This window comes from Phascolarctos cinereus, unplaced genomic scaffold, assembly GCF_003287225.1.
Source record: "Phascolarctos cinereus isolate Bilbo 61053 unplaced genomic scaffold, phaCin_HiC Scaffold_726;HRSCAF=1367, whole genome shotgun sequence".
NCBI classification, from domain to species: domain Eukaryota; kingdom Metazoa; phylum Chordata; class Mammalia; order Diprotodontia; family Phascolarctidae; genus Phascolarctos; species Phascolarctos cinereus.
This window is the reverse complement of record NW_027556098.1, coordinates 24,913,115-24,938,145: the sequence shown is the minus strand read 5'-3', so window position 1 is coordinate 24,938,145 and position 25,031 is coordinate 24,913,115. Positions and strand designations below refer to the sequence as shown.

The following is a 25,031-nucleotide window of genomic DNA, read 5'->3' as shown; positions in this document are numbered from 1 at the left end:
TTCTTTGTAAACCTTAAAGCACTATGTAAATGTTAGCTACTATTATTGTTAGAATTTCCCAAAGGAGGATCTGGTCTCAGAAAGTTTTAGGAACTTGTCCAAGGCAAGTCTGAAGAAGACTAAAGACTTCAGCTCAAGTCCACTGACCCTAATTCAGTCCTTTTTTTTTTTTTTCCACTAGAACACAGTTACTTCTCTAGACTTTCCTTCAACAAAGGTCCAGCTCAGCTTTATGAAGCTTTCCCTGATCTCCACAGATAAAAGTGATCCCTTTCACTCTAAATATCTCACCTTCTTCTAACTCCTCTTAATCCTTTATTACACTTTTAAAGGAGAGAGAATAAGCACTTATTAAACAACAATTATGTGCCAGGCACTATACTAAGTGCTTTACAAATATTATTTTATTTGATTCTTTCAATAACCCTGGGAAGCAGGTGTAATATTATTTCATGTTACAGTTGTAGCAACTGAAGCAGCCTGAGGTTAAGTGACTTGCCCAGGGTCACACTGCTAGTAAATGTCTGAGGCTGGATTTGAACTCAGGCATTAATTTGCAGTATGGTTGTTTGTGTACATGTCTTATCAATTAATAAACTCTTATGGGGTGTATGGGATGTTCAAGGAGGACCAGTTCGTCTGTTGTGAGGGATTGCCAAGCCCTTTTCAGGGCTGCTCATCTACTTCCTCCAACTCTCACCTGTGGCTCCCAGCTGTAGCATGCATAGTGGCCACATCTTGGCAGATGGCCTAAACCAGGTTGAGAATAAATGACAGGTCTCAAAACTGTCAGTGAGTTAGGGAGATGTCTACCCCAAGCATGTGAAGACTTCCCTGGTGCAGCGGGCGGATGAGAACACTTTGTTTCAATGGCCATGCAGGTGGCTAAAGCAGGTGCCATGGAACACTTAGAGCTTGGTCAGACATCAAAGATGCCAAGGTCATCCACCGCATCCTGGGCTATCATCAGTCATCCTGACTTTTGTCTTGCCACTGGACTTTGATGACCCTGGAAGAGAGAGTGAGGCTGCTGATTTTGTGCAACTCTGCCTCCCTTAAATCCAGTTTATGCAGAAGTCGAGACATCACTGTGATGTCACTGGTCCTCTTGAAAACAAAGGAAGAACAGCAACGACATTAAGTGTCTGCTATGTGCTAAGTACTGCTGAGTGTTATCCCTTCAAAAGGCTGTAAACTCCTTGAGGACAGCAATCAGTTGTAATTAACTGTAATAATTCGCAATTCCTCACACATGCCACCATGTCCATGTCTTCACATTTCCAGGCTTGAAACTTTGCCTCATAGCATCTCTCACTTCCTTTAAGACTTACCTCAAGCACTGCTTCCTCCATGAAGTCTTTTCGGATCCTCTCAACTGCTAGTGCTTGTCCTCCCTAACTGACTTCTATTTAGCTGCCTAGTATTTCTTTTGTAATTATTCTGTAAATCCTGTGTCTCCTGAAGCTCCTCGAGAGCAGGAATTGGTTCATTTTTAATCTTTTGTTTCTCAGGGCCTAGAACATTGCTTGGAGCATAATAGCTGTTTAATAAGTGCTTATTGATCACTGGATTGATTTATATCTATAGCTCTTAGAAGAATATCTTTCACATAGCAGGCCTTCATGAGTATTGGTGAAAATGAACAGGCAGCATGGTATAGTGCAGAGGTGGGGAACCTGCCACCTTGAGGCCACATGTGGCCCTCTAGGTCCTCAAGTGTAACTGAATTCAAATGGCCACACTTGAGGACCTAGAGGGCTACATGTGGCCTTGAGGGCGCAGATTCCCCATCCCTGGTATAGTGGATAGAAAGCTGGCTTTGAAGCCAGCACTACCTGGGTTCAAGTCTCACCAGTGACACACAGTGGCTATGTGACTCTGGGCCTTTCAGTGTCCTCAGTAATTCTTAAGATTATACATTGCAGAGAAGGTACATTGGTGGAAGGTTTTCCTTACATCAGAGTTTCCATATATTAATATAATCACAAATCTAGATCTTATCTCTTGTTAAAGTGAAATTGAAATACAGAAAACAGGTAATTATTTCCTCTTAGAAGACCAACTTTGTGTCTTCTTCTAGTAATTACTTCTAGTAAACCCTGAGAAATCAGCAGTTATTAATGAATCCATTTGGTAGAGTACACTGGGCTAGGTAGTAAAGGTTTCCCTCAGTATGAAATATTCACTTCTGCAAATGCATTTTCTCTTTCGCCAGTCAGTACCACTTTGTCATTGATTTAGAAAATAAAATATATCCTGGGAAGCATCTGGCTTGTACCTAGCTTGTACATACTCAGCTAGTAGTCTCTTACCAATTATTTCTATCTTCCTTGGCAACTTATTTGGTGTTATAAAAGTTGAATTTTGATCAAACAACAAACATGTGTTAAGTTTCCACTGTGTGCCAAGCACCACAGTGCCAGAGATAGTCATAAAAATAAAACGGTTTCTGTCCTCCAGGAACTTACATTCTAATGATAGAGACAACAGATAGATTGGTAGATAGATTAATTGGTAGATAGGTGGATAGGTAGATAAATAGGTTAGATGGATTGATAGGTAGATAAGTAAACTGGTAGATTGATAGGCAGATTAGATCGATTAGGTAGAGAAATAGATAGCAAACAGATAGCTAAAAATAGCAACAAGTTGGTTTTTGAGGAGGAAGGCAATAGCACCTGGGAAATCAGGAAAGGCTTCATGGAGAGAAGGTAGCCCTGCGCGTGGATGGAAATTAGGCATTCTGAAAGGTGATTAGCTAGGAGAGAGAACTTTCCAGGTATGTGGGGAAGTCAGTGCAAAGAAAGAATATTACAATATCATCTTCCATTAACATTTTTAAAAAAAAATTTTTCTAAGCACTATCACACAGGATAAAACTATCAACTTAAGGTTTATCAGACTTTTTTTTTTTAATAAAAGACAGGCTAATGGAGCTAACTAGTCCCATTAGTTAGGGAGAATAAATGTGGATTATCTAAAATTAGGAATAGAGACTAGACCTGTGGTTTTATTGGTGTTTGGAGTAAGAAACTTTCTTTATCAAGGCAGATCAGACTCTCTTCTGTAATTTATAATCTTAGAAAGTGGCCTAAGGCAGCACTTCTTAAACTGTGGGTCATGACCCTATGCGGAGTCGCGAAAAATTTAGCAACAGTAAAATTAATTAAAAATCAAATGTGTAATGAATCCCAGGTGTTTCTGGCAGCGCTTGTTCATGTCAATCTGGCAACTTCACGGCAGCCTTGGTTCTGAACACAAACCATGAATACTTTGCACTGTTCATGCCCTCAGGCCATACAACCTAGTGAAAGCTCCTGAAATGTGAAAAGGGGTCACAAGCCGGAAAAGTTAAGAAGCCCTGGCCTAAAGCACTGAAAGGGTAAAGTCCACAGTCACACAGTTGCATATTCGAAGCAAGACTTACATCCAGGTTACTCTGGCTCCTGCTACACTTGGCTGCCTCATCATCTAAAGTTACACTGAGTGAAATGACTAAATTTACTTACAGTGGGGCCTTCACTTTAGGATATTTCGGTTTGATTCAACAAGCGTTTACCAAATACCTGCTGTGTGTGTGTAAAGCACTATGACAAGTCTGGGGATTTAATGACAAAAGGAAAAGCGGCTTGTGCTCTCAAAGAGTTTACATTCTTCTGGGATGTATTAGTTAATCTGTTTTAAAGATTAGTGCAGTTTTATGTTTTCATAGATTTAAGCTTCAAAATTTTAAAACAGCACTAAGACTTTTGGGACACCCTGTATGCAGAAATACTTATCTTATTCTATTGGAACAAAGAATAACAGAAATATTTTCTTGCTGAGAAACGCAGATGATTAATAAAGAAAATCATGTTGTTAACTGCCACCAACTTCCCCCAGCCCATGCAGTCCTTGTGGTCAGAAACTGGATGAAGCTCTGTCTGACGGAAATCGCATAACGAGATGATTGATCTCTGTTTCCAGCTGTTTCAGCAGCCAGCGTGGATTGCGACAGAGCTGATCGAAAGCATTGGGTAACTTAAGGTGATGAATTCCCATGAATCAATTGAAAATAGTCATTTCAGTTAGCCTATATGGACAGGGCCTGCCTTAGCAATTTGTGTTCACAAAAGTGAATGGAGGTCTTCTGTGTTACTCCAATATTGTTTGTCCCCCTTCCTCTCCCCCTCAACAGCTACATTTATCTTTTATCAGTCACTGTGGAAAAACTCAGAAAAAGCAGAGCAATACTAAGCCAAAGGGCAAAAACAAAACAAAAGAAACTTCTTGAGATCTAAGAAGAGATTGTAGAGACAAACTATCCGGTCCTGTCATTTTTATAGTGCAGGACATTAAAATTTAGAGAAAAAGAGTTGGAATATCACGTCATCTTCTATTAATATTGTGCTTTTTAGTTTTTTCTAAGGGCCATCACACAGGATAAAACTATCAACTTAAGGTTTACCAGTAGATAGTGAGTAAGAGAGGGCAGCTAGGTGGCATAGTAGAGAGAGTACTTTTCTTCCTGAGTTCAATCCGGCCTCAGACATTTACTAGCTGTGTGACCCTGGGCAAGTCACTTAACCTTGTTTGCCTGAGGTTCCTCATCTGTAAAATGAACTGGAGAAAGAAACGGCAAAAGCACTCCACTATCTTTTCTGAGAAAACCCCACAAGGGGGTCATGAAGACTTGGACATGACAGAAAAAATGACTAAGCAAGTTAGAGAGCCAGAATTTGAGCCCAAGGTCTCTGACAAGATTCAATGTGCTTTACATTATCCCACAGTTATGATGAGCTCATAGAATTTCAGAGCTGGAAGGACTCTAGTGGTCACCTAGACTAATCCATAACTAAACAGGAATTCCCTCTCCAACATTCTTGACAAGTAGTCATCAAGTCTCCAGTGATGGGGAGCTCATCATTCTTGAGGCGAGCCATTACATTGCACTTTTGGGCAGCTCTATTTGTGAGGGAACTGTGAGGATATCTAGCTGCCCCTACCCTCTCTGTTCCTAGTTCTACCCTCCGAGGTCAATCCCTCTTCCCCATAATATCTCCTTCATATTTCTTGCTGTTTTAATGTAGCAAGGCTTTGTAAGGGAGTAAAGACAGAGCCTTATTCTTTTCTGTCATTTGTCCATTTGTCTTGATAATACATATCCTTTAACTTGATTCTTCTTTTCTAACATCAGGGGCTTCTAATAACAAATTCTCTAAAGCAGCGAAAGGATCATAATCCTCCATATGCAGCTTTTGTCATGGAGAACGTGCCCAACCATGGTTAGTTGACTTCATTGCACTCCAGGTTCTGATCCACAATGAGAGACCTAGGCTATCACTCTCAGTCAGAAGCAGCTCTTAACCTTGCCTTTCACCCTTACTAGTGTGGTACCTGAGAAGAGCAACTGGAGAGTCCTACCAAAGCAAACCCTGCTACCAGGGGTGGCGATCTCCAATCACAATTGCTTTGGAGCTCGCTCCCAGGAAAGACTTAGGTGGAAAAGGGACTATTGATCTGGGTCATTCTGTGACCAGGAGCCAGCCTTGTGTGTGCAGTGGAGGAGGGAGAGAGGTTGCTCAAGGTGGGTAAGGGTGCCCACAGCTGGAGAATGTGATCTCACACATGTAAAACTTGGCAGGAGTGCCTTTCCCATTCTTTTCTGTCCAGCACTACTCCATGAGCACTTTTTCTTGGTAAAGAAGCAGCCATTGCTAGGTTTGATTCATGGAGACAATACTAATACTGTTTATGAATATGTAGCAGTACAGTTTACTATTCTCATTTAGTGTTATGAGGGTCAGATGGATGGCACAGCTGATAGAATATTGAACTTGGACTTAAGAAGATCTGAGTTCAAATCCTCTACAGGCATTTGCTAGCTGTATGACCCTGGGCAACTTAACTTCTGCCATTCTGTTTCCTTTTTTTTTTTTTTAAAGCAATCAAGGTTAAGTGAGTTGCCCAGGGTCACATAGCTAGTAAGTATCTGAGGCTGGATTTGAATTCAGGTCCTCCTGACTCTAGGGCCAGCGCTCTATCCACTGAGCCACCTGTCTTCCCCCTGTTTCCTTTTCTACAAAATCGGGATAATGATAACCCTTACCTCACACAGATGTTTTGAAGACCAATGATATGAGTAAAGTGATTTACAAAACTTAAAATACTATATAAATGCTAGCTATTTTTATTGTTGTTCAGTTGTGTCCAACCCTTTGTGACTCCATTTGGGATTTTTTTGGCAAGGATACTGGAGTGGTTTGCCATTTCCTTCTTCAACTCATTTTATAGATAAGGAAGCTGTGGCAAACAGGGTTGAGTGACTTACCCAGGGTGACACACCTAGTAAGTCTCTGAGGCTAGATTTGAACTTAGGAGGATGAGTCTTTCTGACTCTAGACCTGCACTCTATCCACTGTGCCACCTGGCTGCCCCCCAAATGCTACCTACAGATGAGTCCTTATCTAAGAGAACCATTGACATTCTACTTGGCTTTGAAGAACTCACTGAACCCCAGATAGCTCTTGGTTCCTGATTCCTCAGTTTCTTCAGCTAAAGAAAGGGATATGCTGCAGGTCTGTTTTGAGTAAGGGCCAATAAAACTGACCTTGTTGTCAAGAAGACTGAATTTGAACCCTGCTTCTGTCCTTTACTAGCTATATGATCCTGGACAAGTCACTTAATCTGTCTCAGCCTCATTGTCCTCATCTGTAAAACAGGGATAATAACAGCACCTTCCTCACAAAATTATTATAAGGGTCAACTGAGAGAATGTAAGTCAAATACTTTGTAAATATTAAAGCATTATATAAATGCTAGCTATTATTATGATGATGATGATCTGAAGAATATAAAAATGCCAGAAACAAATACCCCTCATCCATCTCCTCCTTCTTTTGGGCCAACACACTATTAGAACGTCACCTATTTCTTTCTCTACTTGACATCCCCAGCAGGACATTAGGCACATGTGGATTCAGTCTTTTGGGGAGCTCAGCAATATTTATCTAGCCTTAATTAGATCTATTTTCCTAGTAGTCCCATTCCTAATCACTGATTGGGTAAGACATTTGCCTGGGACTTTGTGTGGAAAAACTGCACTTTTTGTTTTTAGAGAGGTGCAGGAAGAGAGGAAATTTATCCATTTGTCTTATGGAAGTAACTCCTTGCAAAACCGAGGGGAGGAATCCAACCTCAGTGGGTATTACTGGCCTTTATATTATTCAGTCAGTGAGACAACAGACAGCTTTGCTGAGTGGAGGACCAAATTTGCAGGATCTCAGTTTTTAAAAGGAAATGATTTATAAGCCACTTAAATTACTGATCTTGAGGATGGAATGAGTCTGGGATGTACTTGGGGAAATGGGAACTGGGAAGCAGATGGCCATGAAGGCAGGGTCAGTATAGCTATTGCAGGTCAGGGCAGGAAAGTTGAAGTTTGCTCTGGGCGGCATCTGTGGAAGCTCACTTCCAGCTGGCACTTAATTGACTTCTGTCTCAGAGAGACTATTGAATGGCATGAATGCCCTATGAAATGTAAGCTCATGGAAGGTAGGGACAGTTAGGTTTTTATCTTTTTATTCTCTCTCTCTTTTTTTTTTTTAGTAAGGCAATAGGAGTTAAGTGACTTGCCCAGAGTCACACAGCTAGTTGAGTGTTATGCATCTGAGGCTAGATTTGAACTCAGGTCCTTTTGACTCCAGGGTCAGTGCTCTATCCACTGTGCCAATTAGCTGCCCCCTTTCTCATACTTTTTCAAAAAAATCTTTTTATTCTCTTGAACATAAGAGGCATCTGATAAATATTTATTTAAATCCCCTAGGAAAGATGATACCTCATAGAGTAAAATGATCACAAGACCTGGAGTTAGAAGATCTGGATTCAGGGATTCCAACTCTGCCACTTCCTGACTGTGTGACCACAGGCAAATCACATAATTTCTCTGGGCCTCAGTTTTCTCATCTGTAAAATAGGGACAATGATATTTCCAATTATCTCATAAGGTTAGTGTGAAGATCCAATGATATAAACTATGCAAAGGGTGACATATAATGGTGAGTTATTATTTTTCATCCACCTTAAGTACTGTTAAGGTAAATGAAAAATATAACTCACCATTATATGTAAAGTTGAAGTAAAATTGACATTCAGTGTAACATATTACATTATTTATGCCAGCCATATAAGATAAAGATTTTTTTTTTAAGCAAATGCTGATTACACTTTCTGTCTCACATCTCTTTGGCACACTCGGTTCATAATGACTGCAGAGGAAATTTAGAGCATGAAAGAGACGAGTAGATTTCAAAACGAGAATGAGAAGCTATTCATCTGAGGCTCCGTATAAACTTGAGATCACGTGCTAAATACCCTTCTCACACAGATAGGGTAAATGCACATGAAAAATGTCCTTATCTATTTCTTCTGTCGTATTTTCACTTATTACAGAAGTAAAGCTTACAGTAAGTTAGGGCTGATTTGCATGCAATTGCGTATTTCTGTTCTTTTGATCTTCTCAAGTGAGAAAATATTGAGGGTTGCTTCTTTTTAATCTATTTCCTTTTTTTAGTGTCACACAAATCAGCACAGTTTTAAGACAGGTTTCATGCATCTCGGTTTCTATGCTCACCGTAGAACAGCCTCTGCTACAAATTATGCAGCATAAATTTTCCATTACAGTCCTGCAAAACCTGACATCTTTTGAACGACACCCACACACTGTTACAAAAGTATTTTCTTGTTGTAACTGTGAAAGACGCAGGCTTGGTCAATACGCTAAGAACAATTGGTAAATTCATTCATTGGTGGTCAGTTCTTAAGTCCTTTGGGAAGAATGACTCTTTGTTAACCATGCATTGGGCAATAAAAAGAATTCTGGCCCTGAAGTTAGAGGATTGAGATTTGAGAGACTGAAAATACTTTTTCTTTACTTTCTTTCTTTTTCTTGTTATTTTTTTTGGTCTTCCCCCCCCCCCCAGAATAACTTACGTGGAAATGTATTTTGCATGATGGTACGTGTATAAGCTATGTCAAATTGCTTGCCTTCTCAATGGGGGAGAGGAAAAGGAGGGAGAAATTTTGGAACTTAAAATTTGAAAAAGAATATTAAAATTATTTTTACATGTAATTGGGAAAAAATAAAATATTAAGTTAAAGTTTAAAAAAGATGAAATAACAACAACAACAACAAAAGATTAGGATCTGAGTCCTGGTTCTTACATGGATTCCCTGTGTGTCCCTTAATTTCCTTGAACTTCAGTTTCCTCATTTGCAAAATGGGGGTAATAGTACTTACATTAGTTAGTTGTTGTGAGGAAGGTACTTGTTAGTAGATCCTGCAGCACTCTATAGGCAGGGTCTACTGCTAACTTAAGTGCTTCCTGAACACTATTATTCTGTAAAAATGCCCATTGAGGGTGGGTTTTTTTTTGCTGTTGGTCAGCTGTGTTGAGCTCTTCGTGACCCCACTTGAGGTTTTCTTGGCAAAGATACTGACTGAAGTGGTTTGCCATTTCCTTCACCAGCGCATTTTACAGATGAGGAAACTGAGGCAATCAGGGTTAAGTGACTCACACAGCTCTTAGTGTTTGAGGCCAAATTTGAACTCAGGAAGATGAGTCTTCCTGACTCAAGGCCCTAACTGAGGGTGGGTTCCAGCTAGGAAAAGTATGATATTCATAACAGGACTTTTAACAAACAAGAGCTTTTATTAAAATAAACTGATTTTTGGTTGACAACATAAATGATCCTTATTCTTTAGCCTTCTAATAGTTGCTTCTTCTTTTCAGTCAGCTTGGTGGCATGATAGATGGAGTGATGGACTTGGAAATTAAAAGATGTGAGTTCAAATCCTACTTCAGACATTCAATAGCTATGTGACCCTGGACAAGTCACTTAAACTCTCTCAGTCTCAGTTTCCTCCACTGTAAAATGGGGTTAAAAATAGTACCTATCTAACAGGCTGTTGTGAAGATCAAAAGATATAACATCTGTGTAAAGTACTTTATCAACTTCAAAACGCTCCATGAATCCTACTTATTATTAGCCTAAATTCTTTCATTTCATGAATATTTACTAAGTAACACACTCTGCCAGTTCTCTGGGTGATACAAAGCTCAAATAACACTTAGTCCTTGCCCTCATGGTAATTATAGCACATTAGAGGAATAAGACAGTCAGACAATTATTATATGCAATATTACATAATAAATGTATCAGAAAGTTGCAAAATGCCATGCCACATGAGGTCTGAGCAGAAGGGAGATCAGAGAAAGTTTTGTTTTGACAACTGAGATCAGCTTTAAAATATTGGGGGGGGGGGCAGCTGGTGGCACAGTAGATAGAGCACCAGCCCTGGATTCAGGAGGACCTGAGTTCAAATCCAGCCTCAGATACATAACACGTACTGGCTGTGTGACCCTGGGCAAGTCACTTAACCCCAATTGCCTAGCCAAAAAAAAAATAATATTGAGAGGTATTCCACCCAACAAATCCCACTGGTAATTACATATATGTTATCAATATGTCACATTTGTACACACTTGTTTGTAGGTTTCCTCCTCCCCTAGACCATGATCACCTGGAAGGCAAGGACTGTTTTATTATTATTATTATCATTATTACTATTACTGTTATTATCATTATTATTTTTATTTTTATTTTTGGTGAGGCAATTGGGGTTAAGTGACTAGCCCAGGGTCAGACAGCCAGTGAATGTTATGTGTCTGAGGCTGGATTTGGACTCAGGTCCTCCTGACTGCAGTGCCGATACTCTATCCACTATCGATAGTGTATCCACTGCGCCACCTAGCTGCTCTCCAGAGACTGTTTTTTTGTACCTCCGGGATTTAGTTCGGTGGCTGCTACTTAATGAATGCTTGTTGACTGATGACGTGAGGTGAATAATCACATGAATGAATGGGGCAAAAAACATTTACTATGTGTCAAGCATTGATAGTAAATAAAAGGATTTTTCTCTCATAGCTTCCAATAATGCATTTTTTAAAACTGATGGTAGGGGTAGGTAGGTGTCCTAGTGGATAGAGCACCGGCCCTGAAGTCAGGAAGATCTGAATTCAAATCTGACCTCAGACCAAGCACTTGGCACTTACTAGCTGTGTGGCCCTGGGCAAGTCACTTAACCCCAATTGCCTAAAACAATAGTAATAATGATAATAAAAAAAACTGATGGTGGAAATTCTCCATTTGCAACTACTCTGGGGGTGAAGGTTGTGGAAGCTATAACTTTCTCATTCCTACCAAGTCTTGTTCTTTCTCATCTGTAAAACTGACATAATAATAGGCAATACAACAAACAATTATTAAGCACTTACTATTTGCCAGGCACTGTTCTAGGTGCTGGGGATACAAATACAAAGAAAAAGAAAAGACAATCTCCCTGCCCTCAAGGAGCTTACACTCTAATGGAGGAAGTTCATTGTTGTTGTACAATTATGTCCAATTCTTTGAGACCCCTTGGTGGGGTTTTCTTGGCAAAGATACTAGCCAAGATACTAGATACTAGAGTGGTTTGCCATTTCCTTCTCCAGCTCATTTTACAGATGAGAAAACTGAGGCAAGCAAGTGACTTGCCCAGGATCACACAGCTTGTAAGTGTCTCAGGCCAGATTTGAACTCAGGAATTTGAGTCTTCCTCACTCCAGCCCTGGTGCTCTATCCACTGCGCCATCAAGCTGCCAATGGGGGAAGACAACATACCAAGGGGAACTGAAAAAGTGGAGATTATCGTCAAGGGTCTGGTGTCTAAATCAGAGAAGTCAGAAGCAAAGCTGGGTGGCCAAAAGATGGCCAACCTGGATCCCTCCTTAAAAGGGAGGCACAATGATGCCCTTACTATGAAGTTTAGGGGTGGTTTGGAGCATCTCGTGAAGTAATATACGTAAAGCGCTATTATTATCATCTAAGTTTATACCATCCTACCTTCCAGTCCTCAGGGCTGAAAGGTAAACATTTAAATACACTAAATAGTACTTATTTTTGAGAATTTCACAGTTTTCAATAGATTTCAAAGAAGAATATTCCTAAAGTTTTATGGAATTGAAGTAGATGTATCTTCTCCTTACTGATGGGAAACCTGAATGTGAAAAAAAGAGAAATCCAATAGCTTCCCTCAATGCTTCTCAAAGTGCTTTCAGACTGCTGGGGGTCCCTAAGATCCTTTCTGGGGATCCACACAGTCAAAATTATTTTCATAATAAAATGGTATTTGCCCACAAAAATATTCTTCCCTTTTCCAACTATGTATATGTGGGAGGCTCGATTTTCTTCATATACTTCAGCCAAAATAACAGATTGCAACAGATTGAATGCAGAAGCAGATAAGAGAATCCAGCTGTCTTCTGTCTGGCCAGATATTAAAGAGTTGTGAAAATATATAAAACAATTACATTTTTCTCAATAATTTTTTGGGTTTGGGAAATAGTTATTTTTTCACAAAATACTCTGTTTATGTGAACATATAATTGGTTTCTTTTTATTTTAAACAAGATAAGTAAATATTTTAAAATTTATCAATTATAATTTCTAATAGTGTAAATATCAACTGATATAATCCAAATTTTAAAAAAAGCATTTAGGGGTTCTCAAAATTTTTTTAAAGTGTAAAGAGGTCCTGAGACCTGTTTGAGAACTGTTGCCTTAGCCAATTGAATAACAGGTAAATGATAACCAATAATCCATATCCTCCTAATTCTCAGTTTAGTAACACAATAGTATTGCGAACAATAATAGCTAATATTTATATAGCCCTTTGAAGTTTACACTAATGGACTGAAAGGGAAAGTTGAAGACATAGTGGATATTTCACCATGACATTTGATAAAAGTTTCTCATGGTATTTTGTGGAGAAATAGGGCTGATGATAGTACAGATGGTGGGTTAATTAATAACTGTGACAGTAATAATAAAATAGCTGGCATTTATATAGTGGTTTTATTCATTCATTCATGAGGCATCTAGGAATCACAATGGTTAGAGCACTGCGTATGGTGTCAGGAAGACCTGAGTTCAAATTTGACCTGAGACACTTAATAGCTGTGTGGCACTGGGCAAGCCAGTTATCCTGTCTGCCTCAATTTCCTGAACTGGAAAATAGGGATAATAACAGCACTTATCTTTTAGGGTTGTTGAGAGGATCAAGTGAGATATTTGTGAAGCACATAGTGTCTTGCACATAGTATGTGTTTAATAATGCTTGTCCCTTTCCCCTTTCAGTCAATTAGCATTTATTCAACCACCTCCTATAGCTGGGCTAAAACTAACAAACTCTATGAGAATAGTCTTGGGGAAATTTGGTGATAATATCATTTACATGGAAAGCAGCAAGGAGCTTTTCCTTCTTCTTCCTTTGTGGGCTGTCCTCTGCTCAGACTGCTACTGCCTTTGTCATGGGCCCAGGAGTCACACCAGCCCACTTTGTCCTAGAGGACTGCCACCTGGCTGCACAACATCTCCATCCATGCCACCAGTGTGACTGGCTTGGCCTACCTCACATCATGCTACATTGCAGCAGAGATTATGGCAGTCCTCTTCTTCTACACCGTGAAGTATATAGGGCCCCAGGGACTCCAGCAATGACTGCTTTGAGCTCTCTGAGGGTCATGTGGCTCCCATCCTCTATTCTGTCTGGGCTGAGATGGGCTCCCTGCAGAGGACGAGCTGTTGAATTTGAGAAAGATCAACTCCATTTTAGATGGCCACCTAGTCCCTTAAACAAGTCTTTACAGATGTGGCTACTGGCTCCCTGAGTCAAGGGCTTGGAGCAGCTTATGGAATGGCCTACGTAGGCAAATACTTTGACAAAACTAGATACTGTTTCTATTGTATGTCAGTCCATCGCCCAGGGAGCTATTTGAAGCCTCTGTGTGGGAGTCCATGGCCTTCCTGGACAAGTTGGACAACTTGGTTGCCATCTTTCACATTAACCAGGTGGACCAGAGAGACCCTGCCCCACCATAGAACCAAGCAGAAGTGTATCAGAAGTCATTGCAAAAACTCAGGTGTAGAGGGAAAAGAACCCACATGTACAAAAATATTTATAGCAGCTCTTTTTGTGATGGCAAAGAATTAGAAATTGAGAGGATGCCTATCCATTGGGGAATGGCTAAACAAGTTGTGGCATATGAATGTAATGGAATACTATTGTGCTATAAGAAATGATGAGCAGGCAGACTTCAGAAAAACCTGGAAAGACTTGTATGGACTGATGCTGAGTGAAGTGAGCAGGACCAGGACAACATTGTACACAGTAACAGCCACATTGTGTGATGACTAATATTGATAGACTTATCCCTTCTCACCAATGCAAGGATCTAAGACATCTCCAAAGGCCTCATGATGGAAAATGCTATCTACATCCAAAGAAAGAACTATGGAGTTTGAATGCAGATTGAAGCATACTAATTGCTATTTTTTTCTTCTGTTTTGTTTTGTTTTCACTTTTTTGTGGTTCTTCCTACTGGTTCTAATTCTTCCTTACAACATCACTAATGTGAAAATATGTTTAATAGGAATGTATATGTATAGACTACATCAGAGTGTGTAGCATCTTAGGTAGGGAGATGGGGAGAAAGGGGGAAAAATTTTAAACTCAAAAGCTTATGGAAGTAATTGTTGATAAATTAAGATAAATTAATAAAAAAAAAACAGTGAGGAAGGTAAGGAATCTTGGCATGGGAAGCTCCTTCCCAAAAATATGGTGTGATAGGTTATTGAGAAAATATGGCAGTCAGATCCAAAGCAAGAAGAAGATTCTAGTTACCCTCCCCAATGGCAGCACAATTAACATCATCAACATCCAGGTGCCATCTCCCCCAGCTTACAAGCTTGGGAACAAGATGGCCACCCACCAGCCTACAGTGTGGCTCTGGATAAGAAACTCATTCTTGGTAGTGCCTGTGCAATAAATGGCTGGATTCTGACTGTGTAAGACCATTACCATGAGGGTGGCATAGCAGAGGCCATGGTTGCTGCCATAGTTGGTGAACCCGGTATCACCCTTACTTGCTTGATGGTTGGCAGCATCCCCAAGAAGCAGGAAGCTGGCACAGTTGCTGAAGATGTTTCTGATCAACAAAGATGCCATTGTACAGGCCATCAAGAAGGCCTGTCTTAAGCTTAAGAAGCCTGTTGGCAATGCCAGACCAAAACAAGAAGTAAGAAAAAAGGAGAAATGTTCCTGTAACTTTAAATACATAAAGTAACTTTTGTTACTGCTGAGTAATAATTTAAAAATAATAAAAATAATTATTAAAAATGTTTTGAGAAAAAAGGAATTTTAAAAATTCAAATCAACAGTGTAATATGGCTGTTAATAATAAATCTAATTAATTTGGAACTATGCCCTAAAGTTAATACCCTTTAACCCACAAACTAGGCCAATTACCCAATGACAGCAAAGGAAAAGGAAAAAGAACCATATGTAAGAAAATACAGCAACTCTCTCTGTAGTAGTAAAGAACTAGAAACTAAGGAGGTGTCCAGTTTTGGAATGGCTAAACAAATTATGGTTGATGAATGTAAAGGAATGCATTGTAGTATAAGAAACAATGAAAGGGATGGATTCAGAGAAACCTGGAAAGACTTGTACGAATTGATGCAGAGTGAAATGAGCATTACAAGGAGGGCAATTTATACACCAAAATCTATTAAAAATAAACAACTTTGAAAGCCTTAAGAACTCTGATCAATCCAAAGATTAATCATGATTCCTGAGGACCCATGATGAAACATGCTACTCACCTTCTTCCTGATAGAGAAGTGATGGACTCAGGGTGCAACCTGGGATATATTTTTTCTGAACATGGCCAATGAAGGAATTTATTTTGCTTGACTATGGAAATTTATTATTTGTTTTAAAGGTTTCTTCTCTTTTCTCTCTTTTTTTTTTTTTAGTACATATGGGAATGAGAATGGGAGGGGGGAAATCTGCTTCTGTTTATTAAAATAATTAAATTTTAATTTCAAAATTAAAAAATATAATGTATTAAAATGTATTCAAAATTCATAATGCATTTAAAAATAGTAAAGTGCAGGTCAAGCATTATGTATAAATGTAAATATATACATATATGTATATATAAAGAAGTTTCTATACATAATAAGTTTCTACACATAACAAGTTTTTATATAACTATTATATATTATATATAACTATTATATCTAAAACTAATATAACTATTATAAGTAAATTTCTATATATAAGAAGTTTCTATATATATAGCTATATTTGTGACTGTGTAATTCTATATTTACATATATACACATATGTGTATACATATATATGTGTATATATACATGAGTATGTATGTACATACAACAATCTGACCAAAGCCTCGCCCAGAGAAGTTCATCAATATTATATGCCAGGAAAATAGGATTAAATTGAACAGAATTTCATAGAAATTTAGATTTTGTACATTTCTTTTTTTCTTTCTATTCTAGCCACTATGCTAGGTTCAAAGTATACATATATAAAATCAAAACAGTTACATTTCCCTGACAAGTGCAGTGTTGGCTCCTAAAGCTATGCATGAGTGAGGGGAGAGGTAAAATGGTGTTAAATGCTGTTAAAAACTTATTTTAAACATTAGAAAATTAAATGTGGATGAACTAATATATTTAGTAATCAATCGTAAGGCAGCTATTCAGAGCTTTGGTTCTAGATTTTTAAAAAAATGATTAGACAATTTTTTTCAACCTCATTCTGACAAAAATAACTTTGTCATCAAACCAACAGAGAACAGATAAGTTGAAAACTGTGTGAATTTGGTATTTCCCAGTGTTGGTGTCCAGTTTCTCCAGGAGAGTCACAGATATGCAACCCCCCAAAAAAAACTGAGTTTAATTCATTTGACTACTAAAATTGATTGCATATGACAGTATTTCATACTGATGGGGAAAGTAGGCATGTCCTGAAATCAGTGATAGAACATTACAGTTCCAAAGAAGTTTGGAATTACTGGATCCTTAATATGTGGAACCAGACTTTACCTTTTAAAAAAGGTAGGTGTGGCCAGGTATAGTGGCATTTACCTGTAGTCCCTGCTGCTGTTTAGGCTGGGGCCAGTGAATTGGTTGAGTTTTGGAGTTCTGAACTGCTGTAGGACTAAAGCAATCAAGTATCTGCATTGCACTGTCTTCATTTTTCTTTTTTTAGGCAATTGGGGTTAAGTGACTTGCCTAGGGTCACACAGCTAGTAAGCGTCAAGTGTTTGCTTTATCCACTGTACCACCTAGCTGCCCCGCACTAAGTCTTACAATAGTGAGCTCCCCCTGGGGAGAGTGGCACCAACCTGCCTAAAGAGGGTTGAACCAGTCCAGTGTGGCAAAACGGATCAGGTTAAAGCTTCTGGGATAAACAGTACTGTTATCTGGTCTATGTGTGTTCTGTGAATGGCCAATACATTTCTAGCCCAGGTGAGACAGAAGGATGAGACAGACAGACAAACAGACAGGCAGATAGAGTCAGAGAGACAGAGAGAGAAAGAGAGAGAGAGAGAGAGAGAGAAGAGAGAGAGAGAGAGAGAGAGAGAGAGAGAGAGAGAGAGAGAATGGAAGGAGAGAAAGAAGGAAGGAAGGAAGGAAGGAAGGAAGGAAGGAAGGAAGGAAGGAAGGAAGGAAGAAGAAAAAGAGAGAAAGAAAGAAAGAAGAAAGAAAGAAAGAAAGAAAGAAAGAAAGAAAGAAAGAAAGAAAGAAAGAAAGAAAGAAAGAAAGAGTGCTTAATAGAAAGGCCCACTTCCAAGAGGGAGTGAAGTTGGCTGAGTAAAGGCAGGGACTCACCTAAACTCTCACCCAAACTCCTTCAAATATCTTTTAAAAAATGATTCTAAATGAATTCTAGAGCAGCAGAACCCATAAAAAGACAGTGAAACAACTTTCCAGCCCAAGACAACTTATAACATTGGCAGGAAATGTCTGTCACACTTGGGTGAGAGTGGAGCACAGTCCAGCATAGCCCAGGCCACAGCAAACAAGGAGCAGGTCATGGAGTCATTGAATCAGCAGGAGTAGTGGCAGCAGCAGATGCTTATGGAGTTCTCAGCCCACAGACATTAAGGGGGTCAAACAACTGGTCAGAAGATTACACTAGCACCGAGGCAGGACTCTGTCACTTTGCCCATACTTGGATCCAGGTTGCAGTCCAGGGGAGCAGTCCCATGGCGAGGAGAAGCATTAGCACAGCAGAGATTTTGGCAGCAGTAGAAGGGAAACCCTCTTTGTGGTTCCAGAAAAGAAAAGAGTGCTCGTGGTCACTCCCATACCAAAGCACAGGCCAGGAGAGGAGTAAACACTTCTCCTTAGTTCACACCACCTTGGAAGAACTGAAAACTCACAGGTCCCTAGAAGCATCTCTGAAAACAGCTGCACAAAATCCCTGAAATTTGGGTGCACTCTCCATCCTGGAAGCAGACACCTACTTTAACAAGGAGTTAAAAGTCAAGTGATAGACTGGGAAAATCAGCAAACAACAGAAAAAAACCCCACTGATTGTAGAAAGTTACTATGGTGACAAGGAAGATCAAAACACACGCTCAGAAGAAGACAGCAAAGTCAAAGCCCCTACATACAAAGCCTCCAAGAAAAATTTGAATTGGTCTCAAGCCATGGAAGAGCTCAAAAAGGATTTTGAAAATCAAATAAGAGAGGTAGAAGAAAAATTGGGAAGAGAAATGGGTGCAAGAAAATCATGAAAAATGAGTCAATAGCTTGGTAAAGGAGACACAAAAAAATACAGAAGAAAATAACACCTTAAAAAAACAGACTAGGCCAAATGGTAAAAGCCAAAAAACCAAAGAAGAGAAGAATGCCTTAAAAAGCAGAACTGGCCAAATGAAAAGGAGGTACAAAAGCTCACTGAAGAAAATAATTCCTTAAAAATTAGAATGGAGCAAATGGAAGCTAATGACTTTATGAGAAACCAAGAAACAATAAAACAAAATCAAAAGAATGAAAAAATAGAAGACAATGTGAAATATCTCTTTGGGAAAACAACTCACCTGGAAAATAGATCCAGGAGAGATCATTTAAAAAAATTATCGGGCTACCTGAAAGCCATGATCAAAAAAAGAACCTAGACATCATCTTTCAAGAAATAATCAAGGAAATCTGCTCTCATATTTCTAGAACAGGCCTGTACAACATCACAGGCTTACAGCCTGCACACCATTTAAGGTCTGAGTGCTACTTGTGGCCCAACAAAGAATTTTGGGTAGTTCATGAAATGCAAATCCCTCAGCAAAACTGACTCTGCAAAATTCCCGTAGGGCAGGCCTGCACAACATAGGACCACTTGTGCCTGCCAAAGGATTTTGGGTGGCCTGAGAAAAATGCAGAGAATGTAAAATAGGCCTGTACAACATCTGGCCCACTGGTCACTTTGATGGGCTACAAGTGGCCCATGGGCCATATGTTGTACAGGCCTGTTCTAGGACCAGATAGTAAAATAGAAAGTGAAAGAATCTACTGATCACCTTCTGAGAGAGATCCCAAAATGAAAATTGCCAGGAATATTATAGCCAAATTCCAGAGTTCCCAGGTCAAGCAGAAAATACTGCAAGCAGCCAGAAAGAAACAATTCAAGTATTGTGGAGTTACAGTCAGGATAACACAAAATTTAGCAGTTTCTACAATAAAGGATCAGAGGACTTAAAATGTGATACTTTGGAGGACAAAGGAGCTAGGATTACAACCAAGAATCACCTAGTCACCAAAACTGAGAATAATCCTTCAGGGGAAAAAATGGATATTTAATGAGATTGAGGACTTTCAAGCATTCCTGATGAAAAGACCAGAGCTGAATAGAAAATTTGACTTTCAAATACAAGACTCAAGAGAAGCATAAAAAGGTAAACAGGAAAGGGAAATCATAAGGGACTTAATAGGGTTAAATTGTTTACATTCCCACATGGGAAGATGGTATTTGTAACTCATAAGACTTTTCTCATTATTATGGCAGTTAGAAGGAGTACATATAGGCAGAGGGCACAGGAGTGAGTTTAATATGAAGGGATGATATCTAAAAAATAAAACTAAGGGTGAGAGAGAAGAATGCACTGGGAGAAAGAGAAAGGGAGAGGCAGAATGGGGTAAACTATCTCACATAAAAGAGGCAAGAAAAAGCTTTTACAGTAGAAGGGAAGGGTGAGGTGAGGGAGAATGAGTGAACCTTACTCTCGTCAGAATTGGCTCTAAGAGGGAACAACATACACACTCAATTGGTTATAGAAATCTATCTTACCCTGCAGGAAAGTAGGAAGGGAAGGGGATAAGAGTAAGGGAGTGATAGAAGGGAGGGCAGATTGGGGAAGGGGGAAGTCAGAAGCAAAACAATTTTGAGGAACAGGATGAAAGGAGAGAGAGAATAGAATAAATGGGAGGGGGAATAGGATGGAGGGAAATACATTTAGCAATAGTAACTGTGAAAAAAATTTTGAAGCAAGTTTCTCTGATAAAGGCCTCATTTCCTAAATATATAGAGAACTGAATCAAATTTATAAAAATAAGAGCCATTCCCCTATTGATAAAGGATCAAAAGATATGATCAATTTTCATATTAAGTAATCAAAGCTATCTATAGCCATATGAAAAATGCTCTAACTCACTATTGATTGGAGAAATGCAAATTAAAATAATTCTGAGGTACTATCTCATACCTATTAGATTGGCAGCATTGGCTAATAGGACAGAAAAGGATAAATGACAAGTGTTGGATGGGATGTGGGAAAAATGAGACAGTAATGCACTGCTGGTGGAATTGTGAACTGATTCAACCATTCTATAGAGCAATTTGGAACTATGTCTAAAGGGCTATAAACCCATGTATACCCTTTGACCTAGCAATACCATTACTAGGTCTGTATTCTAAAAGAGATTTAAAAAACCCCAAAAGGAATAAAACCTATATGTACAAAAATATTTATAACTACTCTTTTCTGGAGGCAAAGAATTAGAAATTGAGGGGATGCCCATCAATCAAAGAATGGCTGAACAAACTGTGGTATATGATTTTGATGGAATACTATTGTACTATAAGAAATGAAGAGAAGGATGCTCTCAGAGAAACCTGGAAAGACTTTCATGGGCTGATGCAAAGTGAAATGTACTGTGTACAAAGTAACAGATCAACTGGGAATGAATTAGCTGTTCTCAGCAATATGATGATACAAGACAAATCTGAAGGATTTATGATGAAAGGCGCTAGCCATCCCCAGAGAAAGAGCTGATGGTGTCTGAATACAGATTGAAGCATATTTTTTCAAACTTTCTTTATTTTTCTTGAGTTTTTTGTCTGTTTTCTTTCACAACATGACTATTATGGGTATGTTTTGTGACTACACATATATGACCTATATCTAATTGCTTGCTTTTTCAAAGGGGGGGAGAATATGGAACTCAAAGTTTTAAAAAAATTTTAAAATTATTTTTACAAGTAACTGGGGAAAAAGAAAACACTAAATAAATTTTTAAAAAAAGAAAGGAAGGAAGAAAAAACAAAGAAATGAAAGAAAGGAAAAGAAAGAAGGCTTGGATTAACTCTTAAGACTAAATGGATATTTGTTCTACCCTTACGTTATTAAATCATTTCTGAATCACTAAGTCAGAATTCACTTTGTTATGCATAATTTTATTTTAAATGTGTTAAGCAGTTTTCATATCTGTAACTCCCAACATGTTTTAGGATCTTCTTACCTACAAGTTTATTGCATTGCTCTCTACCACTTTTAATTCAATTCAACAAACCTTTATTTAGCTCCTACTATATGCAAGGTACTGTAATAGAAAAATCTCCCCATACCTCTGTTCTCTGTAGCCCTTCCTTGGTATTTATGCTTCATTCAGATACACCATTCCTTGAGAAAAGTCTCTAAACTCCAGATGTTCTGTTTACCTGTGATATTCAGAGGACAGCATGATCACTTACAATCTCTATCACCTTGTACACAGTTATAGTGAAGGATCATTTCAGGTCAAGGTAACGGACCTTTGTAGCACAGACATTCCTGTTTTGAGTTTTCTGAACTTGCTTCACTGAACTTTTGGTCTGTGGTTGGGCATAACTGATTTAATCTCCAGTTGTGCTTGAATCAAGAGGAAGGGATGTCACTTACCATTTTGATTGATTAGTTAACTCCTTTCATTCAGGAAGTGACAGTTTACTGGTTGAAGATGTCTAGGAAGATGTCATTTTCCTTAATTTCATTCTCTTTGTTTTCCTTTTAATACATGCATTTTAATCTGAACTGTTCTTAAGTTTATATACAGGTAAAGCCCCTTCTCTCCCTCGAGTACTGACCCCACTCTCATTTAACTCTTGGGGAGGCTCCTGTTGGAGGATGTAGAGGGAGAAAGTGTGGCATTATGGCTCTGACAATTAAAGAAAAAGGAACAAGTTTTAAGCTGTAAGATACAAAAAATTTTTTTTAAGAATTACACAATTTACATATGAGCAATATAACTCCCTCCTTCCTTTCCCTTTCCTTATCTAGTAATTAACTCCTTTTCGTAGAGCAGGGCAGCCTTCAAAGATACAGCCTTCAAGTAACTTCCTGTAAAAATGCATCATGAAATAACCAAATGTAGTCCTGAAGACACAGTGTGGAACTTTGAAGGTGTTTGCCTCCAGCATACTTAGACTTCTCATCACCTTCACCGTTCTGCTTTTTAAATCTTGATGATTGTTTTGGTTTTGATGGTTCAGAATGAGTATAAACTGCAATTGTTTCTGTTCTGGCCAGAAACTCTGAGGGTCTTCTCTTCCCAGACTGATACTTTGTGAAGGTAAAGTAAGCCATCTTTTACCTCTGTTCTCATCTTAATCACCAAATGGGTGTTACCTCAGACAAATTGAAACCCAGGGTAGACTTTAGCTAAAAAGGCCAACGTCTCCCACTGCATCTGAGGACATTTCCAGTCATTCTGACCTATGTCTTGCTACTGGATGCCTATGACTCTGGAGGGGAGAGTGAGTCTGCTGGCTTTGCACAGCTCTGCCTCACTTAAATCCAACTTATTTGCAAGTCAAGACATCATCCTCCTGATGTCATTGGTCCTCTCTGAGAATGAAGTATGAACAACAATTTTAAATCTTGATTAAAGAGACAAATAACAAACAAAAAACAAATAAGGCCATGCTAATCTCATCTCTTTTGGGGGGGGGCAATTATCATGTCATATCCTTTGATTAAAAAAATAAAAACAAATCCCCCCACCAGTCCATTTAGAAACATTTGTTGGTAACAATGGAGTTCACAGATTCATCATATTCTTACTTGTTGATCCACATCTGCTGGAAGAGAGATCTGGAAGGAACTTCCAATCCAGATATTGTACCCAACTCAGGTGGAGCAACTGATCTTGATTTTCATTGTTTTAGGTGTTAGGGTTGTAATCTCATTTTGCATTCTGTCAACAAAGTCTAGGTACATGGTGGTAATACCAGACAATACAGTCAAGTCTGTATTACTGTGAATAAGGAATCCCATGAAACTATTGCATATTTGCATTATTTGAAGTTATACTTACGTGAAATATGGTAATTTGTTTTAGCCCAATAGGAATATGAAGTGTTAATTTAAATAATGAAGTGATAAATTATTGGCACTGAATGTGACCTAAATATGAGGTATTGGCTTATAGATCTTTATGGATGTCAAAATCACATTTCATGATTGAGTTGTATGTAGTTTCATGGTACTACAGGACTCCATACTTAGGAAAGAGAATTGGAGGGGAGCTTCTGGGCACCTGAAACTTTCATTGCCATTGAATGAATTGTTGTTGAATTCATTGATCAGAGAAGAGTTAGATGCAGTAGTTTCCATATCCTGCTCTAAGTTTAGGACAACATAATAGAGAGCTTCTCCTTGATGCCATTTACAATTGCCCTCTTAGCTGTGTTAGTGAAACAGTAACCTCTCTTTCTGTCAGGATCTTCAAAGGTCAGTCACAGCTAGATGAAGGATGCCATACAGAAGAACACGACTTTCATAGGTAGCACAGTGTGATGACACCATCATTGGAATCCATTGTGATACCAGTGATGGGGTTAGAGGAATATAGCAAAGTCGGGATGGTAACATCCACATCTAGGATATTGAAGTTCTTAAACATTGTCTGTGTCATCTTTTCTCTAAAGGCTTTGGGATTCTGAAGGGGACAGAAGGTGCTCCTGGATGGAATCACAGCCAACATTTCAGAGGTTTTTTTTTTTAACCAAACTTTCCTACCTCTATCTATATTCTTTAAACACAGTTGACTCAGAAAGCAAAGAAGACATTGTGTTGTGATGTTAGGAGAGCTAGGAAGGCCCCACAGTTCAGCTATCTTTCAACCCATGATTGATGCCTGAACCCCTAACATTATTTAGTTTAAGGCTCTGATACAGAATATGCTAGTAAATATGTAACCACCAGTTGTTAAAAAAAATAATATAACCAGGACATTACTAACACTTTTCCCACTATTACTGCATTAACACTTTTTTCCAACACTTTCTTAAGTTGAGACAACCATCAAAACAATAAATCAAGTCCTGATTTGTAACATCTGCCCATTTCTGAGGTGTAGAAGCTCACTCTGAAAATATGGCAATCAATTCTCTAGCTAGAACTGACTCCAGTATATCCCTGCTTTGGTCACTGTTACAACGCAAATACTTTTGAACAGAATAATATTTAAGGCTCTGAGATCATTTATAAGACATAGTTCATGTGATGGAATAAGTATGGGGTACATATGAGGATGTAAAGGACTGTGCATGACAAAGGGAAAGGAAGGGAAAGAAGGATATAAGAGACATTTCATCTACTTCACAATTCTGTCTCTGTCTGATCCCCACCCTTAGCTTCCAGGTTGACCCTACTATCATTTCTTGGGGCCTAGATGATAGAAGACTTTTTTTTTTTAGACAATTGGGGTTAAGTGACTTGCCCAGGGAGGATAGAAGATTTTAAGACTATGCTGGACCTAGAAAGGCAAGGTTTAACATCTGGGTCTAGAATTGTCTGTATGAATATACCCTTAGTGTATTG

The 25,031-nt window shown here is 38.8% G+C and overlaps 1 protein-coding gene across 8 annotated transcripts in view; it reads right to left on the bottom strand.

Annotated features, from left to right (window-relative positions):
* The window catches only part of P2RY8 (P2Y receptor family member 8), an 85,265-nt gene that overhangs the window by 35,626 nt on the left and 24,608 nt on the right, over positions 1–25,031 (bottom strand). The window contains exons 2-4 of one of the 8 annotated variants that reach the window (XM_078146294.1): positions 21,797–21,889; positions 7,843–7,944; positions 701–1,009 (exon numbers count right to left, since the gene is read on the bottom strand). The exons of 1 other annotated variant lie outside the window; for it this stretch is intronic. The gene's annotated coding sequence lies outside the window, so the exon portion shown is untranslated. Of the gene's footprint in view, positions 1–700; positions 1,010–7,816; positions 7,945–21,796; positions 21,890–25,031 lie in introns of all 8 variants that reach the window. 6 more of the 8 variants (XM_078146295.1, XM_078146293.1, XM_078146296.1 and 3 more) reach the window with 6 other exon arrangements.